The sequence below is a fragment of the Chaetodon auriga genome, chromosome 2, assembly GCF_051107435.1.
Source record: "Chaetodon auriga isolate fChaAug3 chromosome 2, fChaAug3.hap1, whole genome shotgun sequence".
In the NCBI taxonomy this organism is placed as follows: domain Eukaryota; kingdom Metazoa; phylum Chordata; class Actinopteri; order Chaetodontiformes; family Chaetodontidae; genus Chaetodon; species Chaetodon auriga.
In genome coordinates this window covers 26,195,620-26,210,444 of record NC_135075.1, presented here as the reverse complement: position 1 = coordinate 26,210,444, position 14,825 = coordinate 26,195,620, and the positions used below count along the sequence as shown (strand labels likewise).

The following is a 14,825-nucleotide window of genomic DNA, read 5'->3' as shown; positions in this document are numbered from 1 at the left end:
CAAGACATCAGCCAGAAAGTTCAAGGTTGGTCCTGGTCCCAAAAGGGCCAAACAGACAATGGCCTCAAGCATACTTCCAAAGTTCTGTCAAAATGGTTCAAGTACAGCATAGTTAAGGTACTGGAGTGGCCATCACAAAGCCCGCATCTCAATACAATATCACATTTGTGGCATTTCATTTACCAAGAAAGCGGACTTTGAGGTTATCAGATTATTAAATGCTAACTGTTTCACTCCTAAGTCCAACCTGTGTAGGATCAGGTGTGGACATTGTCCAGAGTTATTCTTTCACACATAGCACATTTGTCCATGTCAGATGCATTCTCACATACTGGAAATACTCTTGTTGAGGTAAGTGGTGGCGCCTGGGTAGAGTATGCAGGAGGAGGAAGACTCATCCATAATGATGACAATGTTTTTGTGTTGATATTAACACTACATGTATTTGAACACAGCCACAATGTCAAGGACAGAGTGGAAAGCGATATACAGACATGCAAAAAAGAGTACGAAACAGCTACACGCAATGTCATCAACTCGCTCGCTGTGTAGCACTGTCGCATTCGTGTTTTATTGTTTCATGATTTTCAGTTAGTTTCATCTGTCATAATAGAGGTCATGTGATTGCCCCCCATAGGCTGTTGCAACTACACATTTGAGGCCACACCAGTGTTGCTTGTTTTTAAGGCCCTGACAAAGACCTAAAAAATATATAAATCATGCAAAAAGTGTCATATACTGTAATATTTTAACAAACTTTTGCTGGTCCTTAGAGCCAAATAAATGATGATTTGAGGTTTCTGGTATTACATTTAGATAGAGACGGACAGACGGTCATACAGACACACAGATACTGTTATTTTAGCCAGTAGCGACCTTAAATCACGAGCTTTTGAAGAGCAGTCCAATAAAAAGAGATTTTATCCAGATGGAGTCTACTGTTGAGGACACAGCCGTGTTCTCCTCATCACAATTAGCACAGAGGGAAACATTCAAGACCACAATGTCCTATTAAACAGACATAATTACATTAACATGGGAACTTCCCAGAATTCCCCTGCCTTCACAAACACATGAGAAACGCATTGACTTTAACCACAAACAATAATATAGATGAACTGTAACTGTAGTAGGGAGACGACAGAGTAGGCTACTGTACCACTGGACGGGTATGATTCATACCACATATGATACATACCACTTTTACTGGGCAACACTGCACTGCATATCAGTCTGCCTCAAACCTTCAAGCTGAAGCAAAATTAAAACAGACCAGAGAAACAAGACTTACGTGTTGTGCTAAGCTGAACAATTAGATGATTAATCAACAAGTCAATTAACAAATCATTACTCAGCAACTATTTTGATAATTGATTAATCTTTTATGTCATTTGTCATTCTGTAGTTCCACCTTGTCAGTTGTGAGGATTTTCTTATTTCCTTTGCCTTATTTGATAGTAGACTGAACATCTTTGGGTTTCGGATTGTTGGTTAGTTGTTGGGTTAATCAAGTAATAAAAATAATTACTGCCAGCTCTTATTTACAGCGTTCAAAGAAACATGCAGTTTAAAGTCCTTACAGTGATAAAAATGAACTCACTAAATCAAAAGACAGTACACAAAGGTGGTATCTGAAACCCAGTGTTAACCAGTCACAAGTTCAGGCAATAAGAGTTAATGCGTTATCACACTGGAAAAAACAGTGAAGGTGGTCCTAAAAGCTTGGTGACAAGATGGTATTTGTAAATACTGTTCAAACCTTCTCCGAACAATCAGTAGCCATGGGCTTGTCTAAGCAGCTACACAGAAAAAGACCTTCAGGAAGATTTATCAGACTCTGGAATGGTGGTGTACTGTTTTACTGTGCAGGGACACCTACACAAATATGATCTTCATGGAAGAGTCATCAGGAAAACTTTTCCTGCGTCCTCACCACAAAGTTCAGCATCGGATGTTTGCAAAGGAACATCTAAACAAGTCCGATGCATTATGGAAGCAAGTCCTGTGGAATGAGTTAAAATTGCATTTTTTGGCCACAATGAGCAAAGGTATGTTTGGAGAACAAAGGTGCAGAATTTCATGAAAAGAACACCTCTGCAAATGTTAAGAATGGGGGTGAATCATTCATGCTTTGGGCTTGTGCTGCAGCCAGTGACACAGGGAACATTTTATTGGTAGAGAGAGGAATGGATTCAATAAAGTACCAACAAAATGTGGAGGAAAACATCACATCGTCACAATGACCAACCTGACAATGAAAAGATGGCTTCTACAAAAGGATAATATTATGAAACACACCTCAAAATGCACAATAGACTACCTCTAAAGGCACAAGCTGAAGGTTTGGTCATGGTCCTCACACTCGCCCTCACTCTAAAAGTCAAATCTGTGAGTATACCTCAAAAGAGCAGTACATGCAAGATGGCCCAAGAATCTCACAAACTAGAAGCCTTTTTGCAAGGAAGAATGGGCAAATATGCCCCCAACAAGAACTGAATGACTCCTCACTGGCAACAAAAAGCCTTTACAAGCTGTAATATTTGCGATGGGGGTGTTACTAAGCACTGACCGTGCAGGGTGCTCAAACATAACCACTCAAATATCCAAAGACTACAGAGTCTACAACTTATTGCCTTAGTAAGCGTGATCAACACTGAAAACACCACATGGAATCAGAACCTAATAGTTTGGTTTCTATCAGTAATGAGTTTATCATGACCAGTCTGAGTCTCGATATTTCTCAACATTTTTGTTTTAAAGATAAGACATCAGACTTACTGTTTTGTCTTCATAAAATGTAACTGTCACTTATTGCTACTGTACCATTGGTTTTGGCCGTGATACCCCAATAAATTTGTATTTGATTGGAAGCGTATCAGTCTCAATCATTCAGCACACCCACTGGGTGATGGCTTTGGACCGGCGTGCATCATACTTTCTCCCCCTGGCTAGCAGCGACATGATCTTCAGCTGTGAGCCATCCTGGGACAAGGCAGCGGTGTGCTTGTTCTTAATGTGGTACAGTTTCTCAATGAAAATAATCATCTTTTTGCAGTGTGGTGATAGTACCCAATACTGAGCAACCCTGTATGTGCAGTACCAGTATGACCCAGTATTTTCAGTCTTATCCCATTGTCTGTCTGGGCAAAGCCAAACAGCAGGAATGTCTGGGTAACAAATTCAGGAGTCATTAGAGAACAGAGAACAACTACCCAATACCACCCAACAACACTGGAACCCACTCAACAAATAACACTCTCCATATGCTCCATTATGCTTTGGTCCACACACACTTATGTTAATCACAGGCCTTCAATTAGTCCCATCATGCTGCACTTGTCACTGAAGACTGTCAGCCAGCCAATGGTGGGGTTCATTAGTTTTAATGAGGAGCACCTACAATGTTAACAAGCTGTTCATTGTGGGTAACTGGAGGGACAAGACAACCTTAATTAGTATTTCAGATGGTGGAGAATTCACTGGTATCAGTCACTAAACACTGTGGCACAGAATGAAGACAAATGGCAGAGGCTATGTATTTGTCATATATAATGGGGTAAGAAATATTTTCCACCGTGGAAGAAGAAATTGTGGTGTAAAGATTCAATGTCAATTAATCACTAATTGACTGATTATATTGTTTAAAAAGTGGATGGCCTTGCTATTTGATGTGACATCCAATTTTTTCATATGGGTGAGTAAAAACATCGTTGTTGATGCACCAGGTTAAGTTCAGATGTCGATGTCATCTTTACTGATATATCAACGCAGTTTCATTTTCAGCAGCCTCAGGTGCAACAATGACACATGGTACCTGGAAATACATGTTCACTCTGAGGCTCCCTCTGTTCTTCATCTCTCTCAGCAGGATCCAAGTCACACAAAGTAGCTTCTAGCTCTAAGTAAGCCTTTATCTTCTCAAAGATAAGCATGGTACTGTAAATGCTCAGTTGGGAAAGACAACCTGAAGACAAATGAACCATTGTGTGAAAACTTTAAACACAACTAACCAAGGGCTTGATTGTGACTGATGTCTAGTATTTCAACACAATTAATTTCAGCATGAATCACTTTTGAGCCAACGTTTAACTGTTTCTCAGTTTCTGTCTGGGAGAAGGAAAATGCCAGGAATGTTGGGATAACAAATCCAGTAGTCATCAGAGAACAGAGAACAACTATCCAAAACCACCGCACAGTGGAACCTAGTCAACCAGTAATACACTCCATATGTCTCGTGCTGGTTTAGTCCAAAACGTCATGTCTCAGTTGACAGTCTAATCAGGGTCGGCCTCCTGTCCAGTACCAACAGAGAGCATCATCAAGACACTAACACTGCCGACACAACACAACGCCAAGACAGTGATAAAACAAAGGATTTGATCAGGAGGAACAAAAGCACTTGTTTTATTTGCCAAAATCTCTACATAGAGGATGTAAAAATCACTTGTTTCAGTTCTGTACCTTGTGAATGTCTTTGTGGTAAAACAAATCAGTGTCAAATACTATAGCGGCAGTTCCACTATGTGCATGTATTAGATAGGTCTCAGGCTGTTGATTAATCCAATCAAATAACTTAATGTAATTGACAAAATGAGTCTAACACTTGTAATCACATATCTACACATATCTTGTGTATTAGCTTTCCAGTTAGAACAGGCATCTTAGGCTGGGTGTCACTGTAGCTGGCTCTTTCATGTATCCATGCATTTAGGCGGGGTGAGTTCAGTTAGCTAGTTTTGCCACTTGGTTATCAATCTGTTACTCAGCAAAATTAAATAGTGGTAGATCTATGTGGTGTGACATTTCAATTTAATGCACAAGTCTTGACTTTTGTAAACACAGTATAACCAGGTTAAGTTGTACGAAATCTTTTAACTACTTACTTTTGACCCCGTTTTGACGAAATGTCTTCAAACCCCTCCAAGGGATCATGCTGAAAGTTAAACTAGGAGGAAAAAACTACTTCAAAGTAGCAGTTTCTGACTGACTGACTGACTGACTGACTGACTGACTGACTTTCAGTCAAAAAGTAGACATTATTATGACGTTATAATGAGTGAAATGCAGAAATTACAACATTTCTTATACATAAACCTTAACATTGCTCTAACTGTACGAACAGGTTAGGGCACCACTGGAGTTCTCCTTCGTATGACAAAAGATAGCAGTTCTTTCACTGGATAAGACGCTTGATAAAATGTCTTCCTAAATGCAGGACCAAAGATGCAGCACTCTGAGACTGATTTGCTTAGTATGAGACAACTGATAAATATGAGCCCTGATCTCCAAAGCAATTAGAAAATACCTTTTACTCAACATGAAACCATATAGAGTAGAAAGACATAGTACTCCATAAAAGCTGATAGATTGTTATGGTATTTTATTCAACTAGGACTATACTACTTCAACTATAATATTTACAAGACGTGTGAGAGTTTATTTACCAATCTAAACTGTACCTCATTGGTTCTGCTTTGAACACTTCTGGGGATCCTGAAAGATAAATAGCATTACATGCATTTACCCAACAATCCGGAAAATCGTTTAAAAGATAACAAGTGCCAATGAGTTTATTCTGACTCCTTTGGATTTCAGTATCTAATAATTCAAGGTCCTGTAGGTTTACAAACCAAATGCTTCTTTCTGTCCGTGCTTTGAACAATAATAACAACACAGACCTGGCCACCCATCCCACTCTCCCCTTGCAGAACACACTGGATGACCTTCCTCCCTGGTTGCTCTGGTGTTTTGTTAAGAGTAGAGAGCGGACAGTAAACATCATGCTGAGATAAGAGCTTCCAGGCTTAGACAACATGAAGGGCTCTTTACAGTAAACAGTCAGGGGCTATAAACAGACAGCAGACCCTGAGATGTCCCAAACATGACATGAACCAAAGATACAGTGTAATTCACAGCAGCTGAATGTAATGGCTCTTGATGAAGTCTGAGGCAAACAAACCAAGAAAAAAACAGAGGAGAACAGAACTCTCTACCCTGAGACTGCAAGGTCTCCCTCTGGCCTGGACATAATAAAAAAATGATTTAAAAAAAAAAAAAAAAACCCTAATATTCCTCAAGGCAAATAAATATCTTGAACGGAGCGTGTAATATAAACAAAAGAGGAAAGAGTACACATTCAACTCAGTATGTGGGTTTTCTTCAAAATTCAAACAGGGACAACAATCTGGCATGGCATCCATGTCATATCAAACTCATTGGGAGGTAATTGAAAGCATGTTTCAGTCCAGGTCTGCCATCAATTCCTGAAACTACACTCGTGTAAACTTAACAGCAATTTATTAGATGTCTTACAGGAACTTATGTTGCATGACAGAGTTGTATGTGCAACAGCAACTTTAAATCCTGGCCTTCCTCCCTGTGTATCCCAAACATCTGCCATGCATCTGGCTAAGACAACAGGAACCATACATAGACAGTGGGCATACTGCAGTTTCAAGCAGCAGCTCTACAGTACTCTTCAATACAGCTTCACATTGATACAACACATATCAAGTACACAAGCTGTCAGAACAATCAACTAAAAAAGACCTATTAATTTTGGTCTTATAGATTTAATTTCATCTGAACACAGAAACTGTATTTATAGTTATGATTCTCCTGCTTTTAAAATGATTATAGTATAGTTGTGCTTACGATTTTAGATAGGGTTTTAGGTCACACCAGCTATATTAGCCAGCTTAGTGACATAGCCTACAGGAAAGGGAATACTGCTCATTTTTAATGAGGTATGATGTCAAAAATACTCAAGAGACAGCATCTCTTTTCCCTTTACAAAAACACTTCCTGACAGAAAATCCAGTGTAATAAGGATATAAGGGTGGAAGAAGCCATTGAATTGTGCAGAAAAACAGTACAGTCTTTGTCTCTCACTCCTAAGCTCTGGAGAAAAATAAAAAGGTTGTATAAGTTAAAAACTAACCTGTTGTTTCTAAACCCAAAGTGGTGGTCTCCTTGTGGAGGCTGCAGTCATTCTGTTTAAACCATCAGGTCGTCCTCAGATCCTCTGGGACTGAATTCCAAGGCTGAATGCCAGTATTTGAACCAAAGCACGGCATGAGGAAAAACACTCACTTCTACAGTAAATAGGAAGACAGAATACTTCTCCTAGACAGGGGTTTACTTTCAAAAGATTACAGGGAAAAAACAATAGGCCTGTTAACACAGACCTAAGTACAGATTTCACTTAACAGCCAACTCAGATGCTGGGACAACTTCACCTGTGGAGAATTTGAGGGGACGGCTGTCATACATAGAAAAAATAATGTCACTACAAAAGCTAAAGATAAAACATCAGTCATATAAACACTGAGCTAATGAGTTTAAATGGGTCTTAAATTTGAAATATTATTCTCAACACTGTCCCAGCAAACTCTCAACATCACATGAATGTACAGATTATGTCCATTTCATTTCAGTCCATCCAGGCTTACTGCTGGAAGTCATATACAGGACATGTCGAGGACAGGTCCCATATCTGAATGTTCAGCCAAGACCACTTCTGATAAATGAATACTAAATGTCAGACATTTGGAACTGGCTCAAAGTTTAAATGCCCTATTTTTGTGGCGCCACAATGACCAGCTCAAGCAGCGATCCCACAGTTTGGTATTTTTCCAGACCTTGAAATTTCCTGTCTGTGTGGTACTTTGGTGCTGTGCGTACACAGTGTACATGTGGGAGGACAGGCATAAACAGGTAAAAAGTTTCAATCAAATGAGACAGCTGTACTGGTACTGTATATTAGTAGAAACTGGATTGTTGACAACGGTCTAAGAACAGTAATCCCAAAACCATCTGTTTCTGGCAAAAGTACTTCCATTGCCTATTTGGTAATTTTGTCAACACAAGAAAACTGGTATTCTGACGGTTTATGCTACTGTATCACATTAATACCATTAAAATGTAATCATTTATGAGTCGTGGATGAATTACTGTACCAGACACTGGCTCAGGGGCCTGAAAGGTCTGGGTCCCAAGGACAGAGCCTGAGGACTGAGACCATACAGTAAAAGTTGTGCAAAGTCAAACCTACAAGAGGCTAAAAAGCTCTGGAGAAGTGCACATTGGGCAATAATTTTCTGCAGGTCAGTTTGATTTGTCTGTTTAGTTTCATGCGGAGGCTAATGAGGGAATCGAAAGTAGTAGTTTTGTGTCAACTATTTAATTTGAAAAACATGCAACACTTATTGCATAAGGAGTCTGAACTGAAATAAAAAAAAAACCCTCACTGTTAGGTCTGCAGCTGCTGGCGGCAGCTTAGACCTAGCGGGTGGCTATGTCAGAACACCAAAACACACAGCTCTCAGCGGTGGGTTAATACATCATGTCAGTTGTCAGCCAGACCCATGCAGACTAAGGCTGTTTAATGCCTAGCCAGGTGGTCCACTGTGTCGAAAGCTATTCTACAGTCAAATGGGCGACTGTGTGGAGTAAATTCACTGACGTATGTTGTTTTGTCTAGGCTGGCTTCAGTCTGACGTTAAGTACTGCTCGCTTACACCTGTCACCCTAAAACTCAGCTCAACGTCACATCAACCGCAGCTGTCAGAAGAAATAGGCCAGAAAAAAGTTTACCATTAAAATGATTGTGTTTACATGGGAGAAAAGTAGTGGGTTTGGAGCAGGAAACCTCAAGGATTGTGACAACACAAGTTAACTGGTTTTACCAGTCTGCTGAAAAATAGTATTCACTCAAACCTACTTTGCAACAGAAGGAATATTTTTACGGTATCATTTTTTCCTGATGAGTTTTTGTTATCTAGACCAAGGGTCAAAGGAGAGAAAGAGTGTTTCATGCTGTACAAACCTAAAAAATAGGATACCAGAAACACGGATGTGATAAAGTACTTTGATGTTAGACAAAATGAGCTGCTCCCTCTGCTCTTGCACCAAAGATATGACAATTCTCTCATGTCTTTCTTTTCACTGGACTACAGCACAAATATAATATAGGTATCAAAAAGAATAATGCTTGTCAATTAATTAGATTATGGCTATTTACAGATTCTGAACCCAAGCTACGTGCAGCATGAAATCAGAAATCATCCGCTATGTTAGGTAGGTTGCAGTAAGTAGCTGCACAAGGAATGATGAACTTGAATCAACAAGGACAGGAATCTTAACGATTATAACTGTTAAGTGTCATTATGCTTCAAACGAAATAGCTTTTACGGCATGGCATTGGACCACATCTAAAGGCTAAAGAGTCTTTGTAGTACTTACTCTGAATGGGTGTGATAGCTGTAAAAAGGGGATTAACAGAAAACACTTTGGGACAATGTTTCCTTGAGAGCATTACTGGTGCTGCACAATGTTTTTATGAGCGGGTCCCTATTTTTTTAGTTTCAAGGACACGCATGCAAGAGGGCAAAAGGATACACATGCCTTCCACCAGTTTAATGCTATTCCTCTGATTGACAGTTGCCGGGGGTAACCCGTAAAGAAACACAGTAATGAATGAACAAAGGCAGTGAAAGAGAAGACTGCAAGCTAGTAAACATAAATGTAAACAACACAGAACTAAAAATATTCAGGAAATCAGCTTTGCAAATCTTTTATGAGGACGGAAATGCATTCAACATGTTTGTTAGACCTTAAGGATACACACAATGTGCTCTGGAGAGAAACACTGAATGTAAACATAACTTTCTTTGTTTGCAAGAGAACTCCATGGGGCATCTTTGAGGAGAGCACAAACATTACAATTTGGTGGCAATTTGTATTTATGATTTGGGTATCTCAAGTGACTGGACCAAGTTAGACCAAGTTCAGTCCAGTCTGGACCAGATGGTGCTGACAGTTGGTCATAGTATTTCGATTTCTGTCTTGGTACAACAATGCAAGTTCCAATCTTTAAAAAAAGATTTGCTCATGTTCACAAACACACTGAGTGTGTTAACATGAGAGCAATAATGTGTGCTTAGTATGTTGTTGTGGGTGGCTTTCCTCATTGACTTACTTTATTGTGGAGTGGAGTACTATTGAAACCACCCTGACAGCCCAAACTCTGGTATAGAAAATTAGTGACAGTAAAAACATTCTCCAGTTGTTGGCCCTCTTCCCAGAGTCGTAAAAGTTTAAAGGTGTTCATAATTGCTAACACACCTGTAACAGTCTGGGCTCATGTTCCTTGGATGTTTATATCTGGGCCCCCTTCTTTTTCCTCTCCTCTTGAACACTGAAATAGTCACATGTTTTCTATTTAACTGTTTTGCAGTTAAACTTCAGTCTTTGCTCTCTTGCATTGCTTGTTTATAGAGAAGTACTGTCTCTTCGTTTTTTTTTTTCCCCCTTTCTTTCTTTCGTTTCACAATGTCAAGGGACAACACCAAAAAAAAAAAAAAAAAAAAAAAAGCAAATTCTTCAGAACTACTCTGGGGAAGCCCAACATCTCTCTGGTTTGACAACCAAGGTTGAAATCAACCCAAGAGCAGCTGGACCTCAGCAGCTGTTGAATAGACTGAGTGAAGAGAGTCTCTTCTTTTTATTACTGAGAATCTCTTGGCCTTTCTGCTTTGGAAATTTCTCCCATATTTTTTTTTTTTTTTTTTTGCCATTTTCCAGTAATTCTGTTTTTAATTCATTTCTGGCATTTTTTTGTGTTTATGATATTAGCAGTTATTTATTGGTGTGTTATTGCTGGTACAGCACTTCATAACTCTTTCGAAAAGCGAGGCTATAGAGATCTGATACATATTAAACCATAGAGATGTATTGATTAAAGAGATGAAAAACTAAGATATGACTTGTCCAGAATTTTTGCACAATATCTTCCAAGAATCATTGTTTTGGTTAGAGTTCACTCAGACTGCAGAGAACCTGTTCACCTTTCTCTATCATCTTTAGGAGCATTTTCATTCTGATCATCAACCAATAAAGTCAAGTTTTACTGTCTGCCAAACTAGCGTATTTTAGAAGTAGCTAATTTACTGTACATGCTCTTAAGATACTTGAACTCCTTCACTTAGGGCAGCAACTCACTCTCAGTCTAACAGGGGCCAATTCACTGTTTTACAGGAGAGTGCCATAACCTCAAACTTTGTGCCAATTCTCATCTCAGCCGCTTCACACTTCACTGCAATCTGCAGCTGTATGCACCAAAGGTTTGGGGATCTGATAAGCATGCCTCCTAGACGTCTCCTTCTGGATGTTTTCTGGACATGTACAACTGGGAGGAGACCACGGGCTAGACCCAGAAGATGTTGAAGGGACTATATATCCCAGCTGGTCTGGGAGCACCTCAGAATCCCTCACGAATAGCTGGAAGATGTTGCTGGAGAGAAGAACATCTGGGCTACCATAGGGGTTCGGTTATCCTCAAACAGAACAAGTTTGTAACGTGTTGCTGGAAATCAAACTCTTTATAGATGTTCCAAAAGGCAACATTGGAAGGCAAAGCGAAAAAACGGTCGCCATAAAGAGGGGGAGCCACAATATTGTTCAAAAATGGATGTAAAAGTGCACATTTTCAGACAATCTCTCCTAGAGGGCATTTATAGCCTTGCACTCTGCTGTTCACATGAAAAGTTCAAACTCACTCAGAACTCAAAATCTTTTCTCACCCCGGCACAACTGGCTGATCACGATGTGAAGTAGGCAAAGAAATGGCAATAATCAATAGTCAAGATAAAAAATGGAAATCAGCATGGTAGCTGAATGGTTACAGAATATGCCAGATATCTGCAATGACCCCTGTTCGATTCAAGCCAGGGACCTTTGTTGCATGTTATACTGTACCCTCCCCACCCCAGACCCAAAAAATGCCAAAAGACACATTTTCAATAAGACTGTCATTGATCAGTATTCCTGCCATCAGTAACAAGCCTGGAAGAGGTCAAATTCATGACTGATTCAGAGAACGTTGACAATGGTAAATTCTGTATGTCACTACTTCACAGTTTATCAACCATTCTACCAATTAAAATCTATAGAAAGACTGGACAAGACATGGCACTGTTGGTGCACTGCTTTACCTGTGAAGTTATGTGAGACAACCAAATGAATTTTAGACATGAGAATGCAGAAAGGAAAGATTGAAAGATGAGAAGCATCTGAACTTTTGAACAACATTTTCATTCAAAACACCTCAACGTCAGGAAGGAAGTAATAAGGAAACCAAATTCTGCTGCTGGAGGGACTGTTCTGGCTCCAGTCTCACGAACAGTCTCTCCAGTTGGTTTAGATAGAACACTTTCTGTCAGAAGCACAGATTTAGACTGTGTTCCAGACATAACACTTTCATTCAAAGAGGACATTGAAAACAAAGATACACATACAATGAAAGTCTATGTCTACAATCCTGAAAGCTTCAACAGCCATGTCACGTCAATAGAAAACTCAAACATAAATGCACAAGATAATGGCAAGGTGATTGAAGACACTTAATCTGTGCATAGTACCTGTTCACATACTTCATACACAACTTCCACTACTACTACAACTACAGAATGGAACTGGCTCCTGAACATTATGTTGTGACATTATTATGTGCAACCACAGCAACATCAGTGCTCCTTGTCTACAGATTCTCAGAAGCTACTAGGGGGATGACATTTTTTCCCCCCAAACAAATTCCCTCATTCGGTGTTTTGATGATGGTGTTGATGGAGAATGCTGTCTAACACGTCACTTCCAAACCTGTTCAACCACATAAAGCAAACCCTAAAATTTTCAAAAGGCCTACTTAAACGTCCTTAGGAACCACAACAACCTCTTTAAGGCCCCCTAAAACCTACTCAGTGGTCATCACAACCTCATGAAGTACCCTAGAACTCTGTCAAATTCCGCTAGAAACAACTAAAGGACTCCAAGAAACACAACAATACAACCTCCTTGATGCCCACCTGAACCTCTTACAGGAGCCCTAGCACTTCTTCAAGAACCTCTAACTGTTCTAACCATGAACTGAAAAAAAAGTTTACAAGGCTTTATTCTGATCTATAGGAGCCATGCTACTGTGCAAATTAGATCACTTGAAGAAAACTTGTCCAGTACCACACAATCTTTGCACTTTAGCAGGAGAGGAAGCAAATAATGTAATTTACTTTCGTTCCTGTAACAACATCAGGGGGACATTTGCATACTTGTACATTTTTGAGTTTTTCAAAAATCCATAATTTTACTTCTACTTAAGAACATTGTTATAACAAGTACTGTACTTCTCCACATTTCAAGTTGTATCCATTACAGAGAAAAACAAAAGTCATGCGAAAAAAAATAAGCCTTGTGAGAATGGAATAAAGGAAAGAAGCTGAATCAGCAGCTGTAGCAGAGAAGAAGCTGCAGGTGTGAGTCTGCAGACATGGGAGTGCAGAGCTCCAGAGAGCTCCAAGCCCAGCAAGGAGACACTCTGCTCTCAGCCCACACTCAACAAAAACAAACATGGGCTTTGAGAGGTGTGCAACAGCTGTCGTATCCGTGTCACAGCTAGCATTGAGTGAACAAAAATGCACTACAATTAAGGTTGACATCATTGTGGGTTAAAATTAGCATTACACTACCTTGGCATAGTTAAAAACAGTTACATCTACCTTAATTGAACACTGGAGCATGCTAAGTGACTTAAATCATAAATAATAAAACTCCCCCACAATGTTGTGTGACCAACAGGTGCATGCTGGGTGTGGCTAATATGTTAAATGCTAAAATGCTGAGGGAACTTGTTAAAGTGTGACAGAGAGCCTGAGTGGACTGGTTATATAAAGCCATGCAGTCTTTCCTTTGCTTTAATATGTGGTTTAGTGTATGTGGCGCAGTTCACCTATTCCGCCAAATTCACTTCTGTGTTCCGTTGCATGATGCACACCAATTTGAGGTCGCAGCTGATGTGATCCCATCAGGAGATGGTCTGTAGTTGTACCTAATGTCTTAGCGTGGACGAGAATGACTGAAGCTGGGATACAGTGATATGCAATTTAAAATGAATGTGGACCAGGGGCGTAAATCAGAGGGAGGGGGCAATGACCCTTTCCTTACTTTCCAGCTCCTACTTTGGGCACCCTTGCCTGGATCACACCCATCTTCAAACTTGGCCTTCATTTTGATCTCAGCTACACACCTGTGAAGTTTCGTGACTGCACCTTTCACGGTTGCTATCGCGTTGACAAAATCTGTTCACAAACAGACATATAAACAACTGGCAAAGTACACAAAACTGCTTTTGTTGTAGTTCCCGCAGGTGAAAACAAATACCAGCCACACTGCCACAGCTGGTAATTAGTAATCACTTGTCTGCACAGGCTGTGAAGTGCAGTCTATAGAGAAGGAATTTATTATTGCTTGTTCCTCTAGTGTGTATGTTGACATTTAATGCAATTTCTTTTGTAGCCTAAAGATGGGTATTTAGTATAGTTTAGTATAACAGCAGGATCATACATCATCATAAGACATATGTAATGCAGTAATGTTTACTCAGAGTACATTTTAATTGACCTATTTTTTACTTTCACACAAGTAATTTTATCTTTACTTAAGTAAAATATCTTTAAAGTAACAGTACTTTCACCTGAGTACAATATTCTAGTGCTCTTTCCATTCCTGCACTATATAACTGTGTTTTCACATCGCACTGTCCTGATTTTAGCTAAGAAACCATTGCTTTTCCAGATCAATCTTCATTGGTTGAAAATTAAAAGGAGGTGAAAGCACTGAGTAACATAAACCCTAACCTGAAACCTAAGTCACTCCGAGAGGAGTCGTCCAGAAAGCGAAGCAGATTCGACTATTGGTCAGTCCAAAGTAATCACATAAATTTTAGCCTATAATCACTGTCTGTGTAACGGCTGCTAAATGTGTTGTCTGACCAG

At 39.7% G+C, this 14,825-nt stretch overlaps 1 protein-coding gene across 2 annotated transcripts in view; it reads right to left on the bottom strand.

Annotated features, from left to right (window-relative positions):
* Window positions 1-14,825, bottom strand: part of cenpp (centromere protein P) — an 88,853-nt gene that overhangs the window by 54,324 nt on the left and 19,704 nt on the right. The gene's annotated exons all lie outside the window — the stretch shown is intronic.